This window comes from Microchirus variegatus (genome assembly GCF_963457635.1).
Source record: "Microchirus variegatus genome assembly, chromosome: 1".
Classification (NCBI taxonomy): domain Eukaryota; kingdom Metazoa; phylum Chordata; class Actinopteri; order Pleuronectiformes; family Soleidae; genus Microchirus; species Microchirus variegatus.
The window spans coordinates 3,879,850-3,894,807 of NC_139802.1; positions in this window are offsets into that span (position 1 = coordinate 3,879,850).

Genomic DNA, 14,958 nt, shown 5'->3' on the forward strand with positions numbered 1-14,958 from the left:
TGATTTTTATATTTCTATTTTCCTAATTGAGGTTCTTCTAGTCTTTATGAAGAGAATTTAATTGTACCTTTGTATTATGACAATCAAGTGCATTCATTCTATTCTATTCACTTTGCTACATCGCATATATTACAGTACATGTATATAATTAATAGTCAGTCTTCATTTCACTGAAACACGGCTGCTTCTCCTTATTCGATCATATTGTTGCTATTTTTCTACACTTTCTTGTTGTGTCACCCATTAATGTGTAAAAACTCTCTGCATCTCTGTTTATTCCATCAACGCGTCGAGGGATGATGATGATGGAAAAAAAGTCCAAATAGTGGCTCTAAAATGGCTGCATTTGCTTTCTTTAAAAACAGACTTTGATGTTTCACTGATGTTTCTTTGCAGAGACAGAGAAAAAAAGAGATTAGAGACACAATAACATACAACTAGCAGGATCCCAGGGATTTATTAGGGCCGACAGAAAATAGTAATGGTGGCGAGCCGTGCTGTATATCCTTCACGAGACTTAATACTGTGGCAGAGGTTAGGGGGCAGCAGAGTAAGATGGAGGGTTTGAGGAGCAATGAAAGTGGAGACGAGTGACAGGGAGGAGGAGGAATGACCGGCCCCCCGACCAATGAAAAGGTTACTCTGCCATAGTCTTAGCCCGCGGCACACGGCGGATATATTGACGTGAGAAATATGTGAATAATAGAGAATACAATAGTGTTCACTGTGAAATGCCTTTCGGTTTGAGTGGATGTCGCGATGCCGCCGCCGCCGCACTAACACTTACCCCACTCTAAATTTCGAACAGGTATACAACCTAGTTACCAATAGAATACAAAGAGGAATGATAAAGAGGGATGGCAGTTGCTATGCCAACGATGTAGTATACAGATGAGGTCTTGCTGAGCGTGATCAATCTCTCGCTCTCTTTCTTGTCTCGCCTTTGAGTTTAAAGCCAAACAAACGCCCGGATTATAGGCGATGACCACGTACGACACGAGACGAGAAGAAGAAGAATTTGAAGAGTAACTGTTACAGTAAAATGGGAAATGTGGAGAATATAACGTAGTATGATGTAGAGATGTATGGATCGGACTGTGACTGAAAGGACAAAGGACCACACACACACACACACACACACACACACACACACACACACACACACACACACACACACACACACACACACACACACACACACACACACACACACACACACACACACACACACACACACACACACACACACACACACATAGATGGATAGCTGTACAATTACTTTGTTATTGTACATAAGTACACAATTCACGTATACGTACTTTACTTTGTTGTTTATATTTCTAGCAACGTTTACTCCACTACATTTCCTCTAACTGTTTTTGTGACTCGTTACTACCAAATAAAATCAGAAGAAGAAGAAGAAGAAGAGTTGGTAATGGTCTGTATTTACAGTATATAGAGCAGGGGTGTCAAACTCATTTTAGTTCAGGGGCCTCATACAATGCAATTTGATCTCAAGTGGGCTGGACCAGTCAAACAATAGCCTAGTAACATCAAGAACTCCAAATTTTGCCCTTTGTTTTACATTTAATGAAGTATCTTTTTAGAAAACATAATTTGAACAACCTGAAATTTCTGTTTAAATGTGCATTAGCACTTACAGATCACACAGGTATCTAGAACTGAAACTGGAACTGTGGTATTTCAATTGGTATTGTGAAAATTTCATAAATTCATCATGCGGGCCAGATTGGACCCTCTGGGGGGGCCTGTTCTAGCCAGCGGGCCGTACGTTTGACACCCCTGATATAGAGCTTTTCTAGTCTTGATGAGCTGCTTTACACTGTTCACCCGTTCATACAACTTGCATATCCATTTACACGCTGCAACATGGGGTTGCAGCTTGTTCAAGGACACACACAGAGTAGCACGGCCCGGAATTTAACCCGCATGCTTCCAGTTGAAAGACAACTCGCCCGACCACTGATCTACCATGGCTCAATCCTCTCTCTAAATGTCATATACTTTAAGACTTTTACATAAGTAATATTATATAAAGTGACTTCAACCTCTAACAAAGTACTTTTCCAGTACTTTTCTCCCTATAGTATCCCTTTATTGTACTTTAAGTCTGATTTCAGCAGCTTAACCAAAGCCTTACCTGTAACCTACACAATGACTAGTTATTATCTAACAATAACTTTAACCAGAGCCTCAGAAAGTACTTCAGGTTCTGCCTCATTAGGACTAAGCCAAACTCAGGGTTTATGACCCAAAAAAAAAAAAGATCCTAAACAAGAAAAACATGCACACACAGACACACAAAAATAGCAATTATTGCATTTCCAATCCAGTTTCACCATTTCCTCCCAAACCTAATCATGCTAATCTAATTGTGGGGGTATAGTCTAAATGAGAACGGTGTCTATGCTCTGATAAAACTCAACACATAGTGAATAAGTCTCAATGTAAGGCAGATGTAAAGCAGGACCACTGTGGTCATAGGTGACACTGAACCATGTGCTGCTTAAACAGAAGCACAATTAGAATTAACAGAAGTGAAAGAATTCCATAATGTAGTCTGTTACACAGACAGTTTATCTAAAGTAACTGTCATTAATGAGTAGAGCTGAAACTCCAAAAGCCCTGAGAGAGTTCTTCATTAAAAAAAAAAGAAGGGAGGGTTGAATTAAACTCATCATTTGTGAGACGACATAAACTTTTCAACTCAACTGTTAAACTCTTAAATAGTCTTCCCTCAAGGAAAAGACGAAATAACACACTTCAATTACAAGTTAAAGCCCTGAATTGAAAAGGTTTGCTTTAGTAAAAGTAAAAAAATATACTCATTCATTTATGGTCTCGACTGCTTTATCCTCCACATGAAGGTCACGGGGAGCTGGAGGCAAATCCAGCTGAGATAGGGTGATGGGGCGTTCAGGTCAGAGGTCGTCCATATGGACATATGGATAGATATATATATATATATATGTATATATATATATATATATATATATATATATATACACACATATATATATATATATATATGTGTATATATATACATAAATACACATATATATACATATGTACACATATATATATATACACATATATATATATACATATGTATATATACATATGTATATATACATATGTATATATACATATATACACATATATACATATGTATATATACATATATACATATATACACATATATACATATACACACACATATATATATATATACACACATATATATGTATATATATACACATATATATATACATATATACACATATATATACACACATATATATATATATATATACACACATATATATATATATGCACAGATATACAGATAGATAGATAGATAGATAGATAGATAGATAGATAGATAGATAGATAGATAGATAGATAGATAGATAGATAGATAGATAGATAGATAGATAGATAGATAGATAGATAGATAGATAGATAGATAGATAGATAAATATACAGATAGATAGACAGACAGACAGACAGACAGACAGACAGACAGACAGACAGAAAGACAGACAGACAGATAGATGCCCTACTATATACAGTAGAACCCCGTTGTGGATAAATTCCAAATAGTGTAAATAAATGTACATTTCATGGTAGCATAACTGCATGAATAAACACAGATTGTTTGATTTGTGTCATTTGACTATGATCAGCTTTTCCGAGCAGCATGTGCTGAGCTTCTTTGCGCCCAATCAAAGAAAAGGGAATCAACGCACATTTCAAGAGACTAATTATTTTACTCATATGTGTGTAATCGCTTACTCATTTAATACAAAATGCTCCAGATAATTAAGTGATTCTGATGAAGGCGCCATAGGTTTTTTTTTTTTAAGCGTGCTTTTTGTCTCAGTTACTTAAACTCATCCCCTTGGGAAAATGATGTTGAATGATGTGCTGAATAAAAACCACACAGCTTTGCTCTGACTCAACTTCAAGGACACACGTTGCACGGAAAAGTAGATTTTGCACTTTCTCTTACACCGACGTTCCTCGCTGACCAGATTCATGATGAACTGATCAGCGAGTGCACTGCACAGTTGCAGTCGACTCACTTTGATCATTGGCCTGCACTGGCTCCCACATACCCCTAATGGCTCAGATTACATTAAGGGCCTTAAAGCTGTGTGGGCAAACCCACAGTCTAAAACCGGGCCGCTGTGTGCAGATGGATTTCTGCACAGCAAACAGCACTCTGATGTGAATCTCTGAAAGAGACTAATCAAATACAGAGCGGCAAGATTTCCGAAGGGTGGAGGGATGATGGCGAAGCTCGGAGGAGGAAAGCCGTGTCCGCTCTCTCCTCTTAAAGTCTCAAAATGCCTCAAAACAACTGCGTCCTTTTTAATGAAAGGACTGACACGCACTTACGCTGACTATTCTAATGCACATTTATCAAACTAACACGGACACAGATTGTACCACAAACACTCACTGCTATAAGACAGGATTCCCCTCTTGACGGGGGAGAGCAGTCGGCGAAAGTGTGCCGCTCCCGACTGTATGAAGCCGTCATGTCACCAATACATGGAAGTGTCTTTAAAGGTGACATAGAGTGGTCCTGTTGCACATATATGTTAGTTATGGAGGTCTACTTACATATATTAACTTGTTTTTATGGTCAAAAACCTCCTAGTTGCTGTAAACTAGCCGATAGAAATCCTCTTTTCCGACAGTGTTTTTCTGCTGCGAGATTTCAGAGTGAACTTTCGCCCCCAGAAGACAGAGTCTTGTGATTGGCCAGTACTATCCAGCACATCTGTTCTCAGAAGCGCAGCGCCCCCCTCTGGAACGGCGGATGCACTGCTCCTCATTATCAAAACATTGTTTTAACAGTGTTTAAAAATAGCTTCTTCACGACTCCCCGCCACAGTCCCTTTTATGACTTTGACCCGGAGTCAGACCCAGAGTCAGAAGACACTGTTGCTCGTGAAACACCTCCACAACGGATGTTATTCTTCTTCTGCGGTTCAATGTACGTAACCGGATGTGCCCGGATTACCGCCCGGAGCAGGACGATTGGTTGTTCAGGAGAACCGCTGCTTACGTAACTATCACGGGATTTTCAGTGATCTCGTTGAGCCCCGAGATTACAATAAAACACAACGTTCTCAGCAATGGCTGAACTGTTTGTTTCGAACCGTCAGGCTTCATAAACAAGGTAATGACGCAGATACACACCAAAAAAAACAGCGATAATAGGAACTTCCGGTCTAGTTCCGCTTTAAAGAGTTTAGAGGCAAACTGCACTTTCACAGTGTCAGCATGATCGCAGAGTGCTGTGATGCTGATGTACTGAATGTGTTTTTTTTTTGCGTCAGCCGTCTGCCGACTAAAGACCACGAGTCAGCAGGCCAGCGACGCCGCTGGATTTCCACTCAAGTGCACGTCTGCTGTCACTTAAACATTCAGGACATCTCACCCATCTCTATGAAGCTACGCGGGGAGGGACGGGACAATGTTATCGCATATAAGTAACGTGTAAAATGCTGTCCAGCTGACCAGCATATAGGGTTTGGTGACGCCTGGTACTGAATTCAGATGTTTCAATCAGGCCTCATCTCCAATTCTTCTTCACAATCTTAAAAGGCGCCATATGTAAGAATGTGGCCAAACACGGTTACTACATTCAAATTCAAAATACCGAGGTCTTTTAGGTTTTTTTCGTTTTCTGACGTAACTGGCAACCCGTGGTTGCTCGGCAGCTGAGACTCTACCGACTGCAATGATTGGTAGACGGCGGTAGGTGGCGCCACATGCCAATATAAAAGTCAATTTTTTGGAAACCACGACGTGTGCACAAAGTTATTTTGGAAAACAGGGAAGTGCGGGGGAAAATATCCGTTTTTAAAAATATCCAGCTAGTGTAAATGTAGCCTCAGAGAGCAGGTACATGCTGTAGTTAAAGGCGCCATATGTAAGAATGTGGCCAAAAACGGTTACTACACTCAAATTCAAATACAGAGGTCTTTTAGGTTTCGTTTTCTCCACCATTGCAGCTCAGACATAACTGGGAACCCGCGGTTGCTCGGCAGCTGATACGCTACGGACTGCAATGATTGGTAGACGGCGGTAGGTGGCGCCACATGCTAATATAAACATACATTTTTTGGAAACCATGACGTGTGCACAAAGTTATTTTGGAAAACGGGAAGTGCGGAGAAAATATCCGTTTTTAAAAATATCAAGTTGGTGTAAATGTAGCCTCAGAGAGCAGGTACATGCTGTAGTTAAAGGCGCCATATGTAAGAATGTGGCCAAAAACGGTTACTACACTCAAATTCAAATACAGAGGTCTTTTAGGTTTCGAGACAAATTGTCGTAGAAACACTTCAAAATCTTGAGTCTTCCAAGAAGTTTGGAAGCAGTTAAAGCTGCAAAAGGGAACCAACTCCATGTTAAAGTACTGTATATGTATTTAAATACGTCATTACAGTCCCAGTTGGTGCACCAAAATGGTCAGGAGTCTGAATACTTGTGTCTATATAGTGTATTTTTTAGTGGCAGAAGTGGGAGCATGCATTTCCCCAGTTATTGCATGTACTTTTTTTTTATTTAAAGGGATTTATTTTAGTAAGTTTTACTTAAAAATGATTCGTTAAAAAAATGACATATTTGTAGTAGTATTATAGTATAAGACAAGTTCACCTTTGTTCCTCTGTACATGTCAAAACTATGGAAATGTGCCCATACTTGTGCACTTGTTCTTGAAGCTTGTGGATACAAATACATTCAATGTAGTGGTTTTGTTCAATATCAACAATGGCGAAAAGAATATAATGGTCAGGATAATCTTGATCCATTCTTCATCTTTCCATGCCTATTAAATTGTAGTTTTACTGGAAGATTCTTTCCCTTTTTTTGGTCTCACACAACAACTTCCTATCATTATAAGCTTTTTACAAGAACGAGTCGTTAGTGTGTCGGCTGGTCGGCAAACGTGACCCCGCCCGCTTCCCGTTTCTACGCGTCCCCCTGTTGTTTTTTGCATTCGCGGCCCGTTTTCCTTCCAAACGAGCACTTTTCCTTAATGCGTTCATAACAGCCGAGAGGTAACGCGGCAGAGGAGAGACACACAAAGCTCTTCAGCCTGTAGTTACGCTTCAGTCTTCACACTGTAAACCCCCCCCCCCCCCCCCCGCAAATCACTGATTGGCCAATTGTCACTTTAGCCAACAGCAGCAGCAGCAGCAGCAGCAGCAGCAGCAGCAGCAGCCGCTAATGAGCACAACAGCAGGTCTATCTGAATCCCTTAACAATATGACATGTACACATAGGCAGGATGTCAGATATCTGGTCTGCTATTCCCTCATCCCTCTTCTAATCCTAGCGTCTGTTTGACCCTGCTGTCTGCTGGTGTTCTCCTCCTCACTGAACACTCGCCTCTGGTCTATTCATAGTGAAGAAAGCTAACGTCGTTGTTGGGGAAACAAGATTGTGCGACAACCCGCCTGATCCGCACCCTCATATTTTTGTAGTGGCGCGACTCGAGTCAAATGTAGGGCACTTTTTCCGAGGACCTCGAGCCTCAGGACGAAAGCTTTATCGTACGCTGTGTGTGTGTGTGTGTGTGTGTGTCAGCCTTGATTGAAGAAGCAATTGACTAAATAAGCCCGCAGCTGAACTGATACTACTTTTTAGAGGTGTTAAAATAGTTCAGAAAGTAACTAAGTTTAACAGTTTCACGTGTGTGTGTGTGTGTGTGAGAGAGAGAAAGAGATAACTGCATGTCTACCTGAGTCAGCTGTCTCTTAAATTTCCTATATTTTACATTTCTGTATTTTAAAGGACTCATATTATAGCCTATTTCTCCAAGTTAAACTAGTTCCCTGGTGTCCTAATGAACATGTCTGTCACATGCTTTGGTCAAAATACCATAAGGATGAAGCACCACATCAGTTCAATCACTCTGCCCAAAACAGCCCTGTTCAGAACGCTCGGTTTAGTAGCATCTCTTTAGGGTCCACCTTAAAAAAAAAGTAAAAACGAAACTTAAGGGACAGGAAATGACATCAGCCACAGAGGCTACAGGGAGCTAACAGCAGTTAGCATTTGGAAAAGTGATCATTTGCAGGCTCTAGCAGGCACATTGCCGTCATATATAACATGTATCCGCTGGACAGATAAATCCCCTGAGGCTGGAAGTTTGTGTAGAACTCTGTGCTTCGGTTTTTCGGATACCGCTGCCCTCGCCAGCACTCTCGCGTGTTTTACGCACAAAGCAGAGCTCCGCGAGACAACAATTCCAGGAATTTAGCGCATTGCGACGTCCCAGTGAGCGCGGAAGTCAACATTGCGTGTTTTATCTCCTGGACTTAGACTGAGGAGGACCACAAAAACATGAACGAGTCATCTTTTTTCACACTGATAGGGCCTCCAGAAGTATTTAAATGATTAAAAAGTTGATTTTGCATAATATGTCCCCTTTAAATGTTTCCATTCTTTCTTGCTCTTGTAAATTTGAGGTTTTGTCTGTAATCTGTAATCTGTACAAGGGTTTTTTTTGGGGGGGGGGGGGTTTCCTCACTTCATGTGAGGTTCTAAGGATAGCGGGTGTCACTTGCAGTACTGACTGTAAAGCCCTATGAGGCAATTTGTATTTGTGATGGACAATATGAATAAAATGTACTTGTTAAAAAGCACCGATGCATTTGTGAGCCAATTTTAAAAGGGGAATAGGCTAAAATACAGAACAACTACTATATGTGTGTGTAAGAAAACAAGAAGAACAACATCCTTTCTGGTGTGCGAAACCCAACGTAGTTTCTTGAGTCGTCCGTTTGTTCCAATCTGCAGTCTCACCATTAGATGTCACTAATTCTTACACACTGGACCTTTAAGGGGAATAAACTTCTCCACATGATCTGCTGAAAAAAAACCAAAACATCACAACATAATAAACTATACTGAAAAGTCATCAGAAATAAAAGTATGGCAAAAGCACAAAATGGCTCACAAAGACTCTAAGTAAAGTTGTGTGTTATTATGAGTGCGTCACTTGTTTTGCTGGAACATTGGTCATAAAACGAAGCCCTGAATAAAAACTAAACATTTGTGAGAGGACTGACAATATCAGCATATGCCATAAAATCCTCTCAGCAATCTGTCCAACATTCCACTTTAAAACACAAACGTTCACTTCATGATGGTGCAAGAGGAAACGTCTGCAGTTTTTCGAAAGTATTCGTTCCAAATTTCACTGCAATCCATCCAGTAATTCTGTAAATAGACTTAAAAAAAAAAAAAAGAGATTTACAAAACGGTAAATCTGCTTGTGGTGCGAAAAGAAAAGCCAGGCATCAGCAAATAAAATGACAAAAAAAGATTTTAAGCCAAATCATCATCGGCAAAACTGTTTGTTTGTAACATTCGCCCGAGACTTAAGTACAAGTGAGACACTTTTATAATGTATCGTGTGTCGTAGATCCACAAAGAAGTCCATACGCGTGAAAGGTTGAAATAAAGCCAAGAGGCTCCTTCATGTTTTATAAGTGACAACACATGGGTCTAAGTAGTGCTTCACCTGCAGAGTCCTGGTGAGATACTTGAGAAGACACTCAGGCTACGGTTACACTAGCACGGGTATTTTTTAAAAACGGAGACTTTCCGTTTTCACACAACCGGCGATTTCGCCTCTGAGAACGATTCTTTCTATAAAAAAAAACTCCAGCAAAAGTGGAGATTTTGGAAAACTCTGTTGTTTTGCGTTTGCATGAAACGGAGAAAAACAGAGTTTTAGGCAATCTACGCTCCAAAAGTGCAACCTTTATACATTTGGTTATGATCATTTTTACATGTTTGCATTTGCAAACACAGCTCCTATATTACGTAGAGGAGTCTTGTAGGCTTGTATGGCTTTCTCCTTCTTCCTACACTGCCTCCTACAGGCTTGGCGTAGTTACGACGGCTCTGGACAGCTTATTCATGCGGGTTAATATAAACGTACATTTTTTGGAAACCATGATGTGTGCACAAAGTTATTTTGGTAAAAACGGGAAGTGGGAAGAAAATATCAGTTTTTTAAAAATATCCAGCTAGTGTAAACGTAGCCTCAGAGAGCAGGTACATGCTGTAGTTAAAGGCGCCATATGTAAGAATGTGGCCAAAAACGGTTACTACACTCAAATTCAAAAACCTGAGGTTTACGTTTCGTTTTCTCTGCCATTGTAGCGCAGACGTAACTGGCAACCCGTGGTTGCTCGGCAGCTGAGACTCTACTGACTGCAATGATTGGTAGACGGCGGTAGGTGGCGCCACATGCCAAAACATGATTTCAAAACATAAACGCGATTTGCAGTCTGCAAAAGATTTTTTTTAATGTGAATATTTTGTCTGTACTGTTGTTGTTGGTGAGTTCAGTTTGTTATATGAACATTATTCCTGAGTCTCTGTGACATATTAGGAGGATTTTATGGCCAGTTGATTTAGATTTATTACATAATGCACCTTTAAGATGTGCAGAGGGAAAATAACATGGCAGTAATGAAACATTATGAAAGAATGCAAACCTCCACCCTGTGTTGATATAATATAGCACAAATACTTTGTTACTGAATTTTGTTCTAATTCATTCATCTGCATTTTACTTTTTTATATGTATTTGTAGCAACTTTTACTTCTTCTCAACTACATTTCCTCTAACCGTCTTTGTTACTCGTTAGTACCAAATAAAATCAGAAGAAGACGAGTTGGTAATAGTTTGTATTTATATAGTTTTTCTAGTCTTGATGAGCTGCTTTACACTATAGTCCACCCACACATCTTTTATACCCATTCACACACATCAACGTGGGTTAAGTGTCTTGCTCAAGGACACATACAGACGAGCAGAGACAGGAATTTAACCCACAACCAGCTGAAAGATAACTCAGCTACCATGGCTCAATCCTTACTCGTCACACAAAATTACTTTTGATACTTATATCAATATGTCATGTACTTTAAGAATTTTAGCATTAAAATTAATATTATAAAAAGTAACTTCAGCTTCTAGTCATTTTCAGGTAAGATTTACTACTTACTTTTACTTAAGTATCACTTTGGGCCAGTTGTTCAAAAAATGGAATCCGGATCAAAATGATCCAGATTTGGAAATCCCATTTTTCCCTAACCAGGATCAGGTAATCCGTCCTACTTTTAATTCGGTTTTTCAAAGCAACATTGGATTGGATCACCCTGATCCAGATACACAGTTTTCAAGATGACCAAATCCGGATTACCAGCTATGTAAAGAACAGGTAGAAGAGCCAACATTGGGTCACTTTAACTGTTTATTTTGTCAAAATCAGATTACCTTTCAACAACTGGCCCTTTAAGATACTTTATACAAGACTGCCTCCACCAAAGCTGCACATTTGGTGAAGGAATCACCACTAAAATCCAACTATTCTTACTTTTGGCTACAACCTACTTCCTCGGAAAATGCAATCAAAATCTGTTGTTAACTAAGAACTTTTTTATTTATTTACCGACACATAAATGGAGCCAAAATCCCTCAAACTAAAAACCTAATATAGTTAATGGATGGACGCATATTCAACTGCAATCCTGTCGTTTACGAAGTATAATTTCAAATCCCAGTACCACGAGAAGATTGCCCTCCATGTTGGCAAACATTCCTTTAGTGACTGTCAGATTGTGGCAACTCTGTTGTACTTTATGGCAGCAGCTTTGTTGACAGTGTTTGCACCTACATTATTTTGTAATAAGGGAAAAAAATCAACCGTCAGTGCAACGGTGTCATGTTTATATTGTGGCTGATGATGCTAAATTGAAAATACCACTCGTTACACTCGCACTTTCTGCAGTCGTACAGTCGTAAAGCACATACGTAAGATATAAGGCTTCGTCCGTGATGACACACATTTGATTGCTACCGTAAATTTGCAAAGACTCCACAGGTTCATCAGGGTCTTGTCTTCTCTTCTTCCCCTCTCTCATTTATTTCCGTTGGAGAGCATCGATTGGATCGTTTAAGCCCTTCTGTCTGGACTAATATTTCACTCTCATCCATCCATTCATCCCTCCATCCTGCTTCACTCCTCACACTCTACTGCGGAGAGGGTGTGAACGCAGCTTCACGTGTTGAGACAGGCGCTCGCTACGGTCACCGCACACACGAGCCTTTATGCACATTTGTGTTAATATTGATTTGAATACAGTGATAACCAGGAGGTAGGGCTTATAGTTAAATCAAACATGTTTTGTTTTTTTGGCCATGTTTGATTGTCAGTTTGTGATCAATATAATTGAAAAAAGTGAATTTCTGGGCATGTAGAATTTCAATAATCAGTACAACGAGAAGATGCACAACACTGCTTTAGCGATTGTCAGATTGCGGCACCTCTCTTGTACCTTACACCTTATGGCAGTAGCTTTGTTGACAGCTTTTTGCACCTGCACTAGCGTTCAAAAGTTTGGGGTCACTTAGAAAAAACATCATTATTTTGGAAGGAAAATCACTTTTTTTCAATGAATATAACATTAAATGAATCAGAAATACACTCTATACATTGTTAATGTGGTAAACGACTATTCTAGTTGCAAACGTCTGGTTTTTAATGGACATTAATATGTACATATGTGTATAGAGGCCCATATTCAGTGTTCTAATGGTACATTGTGTTTGCTAATCGCGTTAGAAGGCTAGAGGCGATGATTAGAAAACCCTTAAAAACCCTTGTGCAATGATGTTAGCACAGCTGAAAACAGTTTTGCTGGTTCTTTGACGAAAGCAAAGTTTGCAGGGCAAAATTGTTATCATTATTATTTCTAATCTCGCCAATGTCTTGACTATATTTCCTATTCATTTTGCAACTATTTTGATGAATAAAAGTGTGACTTTTAATGGAAATAACAGAAATCAAATAGTACAGAAGTACGAGACTGTGCCTAAAAAGGTACAAATGCTTTGTCGCTCCAGTTGTACCCTATAAGGATACAAGCACTGCACCTTTAAAATGTGTACTTGCTTGTTTGTACCTCTGAAGAAACATTTCTGCACCCCTAGTGACAAAAATGCACCTGTACACACTGAGAAACTTACAGTGCTTGTACCCCGATAAGGTACAAATGGAGCGACAGCAAAAGGTAGGGTATCGTACTTTGATTTCTTCGTGTGTAGTCTTCATGTATCTCGTAATAAGGCAACGTGAACCTGTCAGTACAACACTGCCATGTTTTATGTTACGGCTGATGACGCTAAATTGGAACCACTACTCATTACACTCGCACTTTCCGCAGTCGTACAGCAGTCCACGCCGAACGCTTCAAGATATAAGGCTCCATCCGTGATGACACACAAACAAAAACGACTCTGTAAACCTTACGAGAAGGTGGAGGAGTGCATCGACGCTGCGGGGAAACCGAGCACTCTCTGTAGTTTCCTTTGTTGTTGGTATTTGCTCTGCTTGCTGCGTTTAGTCAAACGGGCATTATCAATACAACTATTTATAAAGGCACTACACTGATTGGCTGGCAATATTCCTGCCATCATCTTTTTCACTGATGGGAACATACAGTAACAGTTCAGGGCTGAAGCGTGCATCAGTGTTTGTCCTCAGTGAGGCTTTTATTTTTATTCTATTCTTTACTCTTATCTTACATTTTACTTCTTTTTACTTATATTAGAGCATATTGTATTTTATTTTATTCTATTTCTTACTCTATCTTACATTTTACTTCTTTTTACTTATATTAGAGCATATTTTTACCTTATTGTATTTTATTTTATTAGTCTTACTTCTTTTTAGAGTGTGATTTGTTTACCATATTGTATTTTATTTTTTACCCTATTTTCACTCTTATCTTTACGTTGTCTTTCTTCTTAATAATTATGCCCTTGCACATTTCTGCACCTCTTGTCGCCTTAATTGAGCTGTTGTAAATGTGCGTTTCCCCCCCCGGGGGAGGAATAAAGTCATTCAATTCAATTCAATTCCTTCTCATGGCTCTTTTCCAGGGTTAATGCAGACACTGATGACGGCGTGGACTGAAGTATCATCGTTAACTCTGTTGAGAAACGCATGTTTGTGTCTTTGTCTGTCTGTTACAACTCAAAAAGTCAAGATTTGGATGTGAGTTATGGCCCTAAAATAAGACACGATTAGATTTTGAGGGTGTGACGCGGGGGAAACCTAGCAGCCGTGGTCGAGGCTCACGTTCACCGAGCGCCGTCTTTACTTATTCAGTATTATAATCTGACAACACATAACTAATGCCTTCTCATCAATACCCATGATTTATTACTCACCCACCACACTAATGAATCATCTGTTATTCACTCGTGCGTTCTTCACTCTCTATATAACCACATGTACATGTACAAGTTTGCTTTCTCATTACATGAGACAACTCCACTGAGTGCAATGCCAAAGTGGAATCTATTATACATTAAACCATACTGTACTTTTGCATTGACCTGTTTTAGCTTTCACGCTCTCCATCTTTTATCCCTCGATGTAATGTTTTCATTCCCTTTCAGGGAGAGGTGTTGCAAATCAGATTCTTCTGTTAATTCTTATTCTATTGATATGTACTTACATCGAGTGTTTTCAGTTTTCGCCCACGTACTGAAGCCGTCCCTGTGGAATAAAGACATAATGACAGTTTATCAGGACAGAGATTTCAAAGGTTTCAAGAACGATATGTTGTCGAAGTGAAGTGTCAGTGCAACACCGCCTCTGATAAGACGATCTTCCAAAGGTTTCCAATCTCACATTCGCCATAAAATATCAGGCCACCGGTGGCAAACTGCTTCTTCTCTCCCCTCACACAGCCTCCAACCTTAAGGTGAGGACATGTTTCCATCTGCTGATTGTTTTGTGGCACTGCAATGGACTCTGCAGCTATTAGGACACAGACTCAATTTTAACAGCACCCCGAGCAAAGAATCTCTCGCCTGTCACC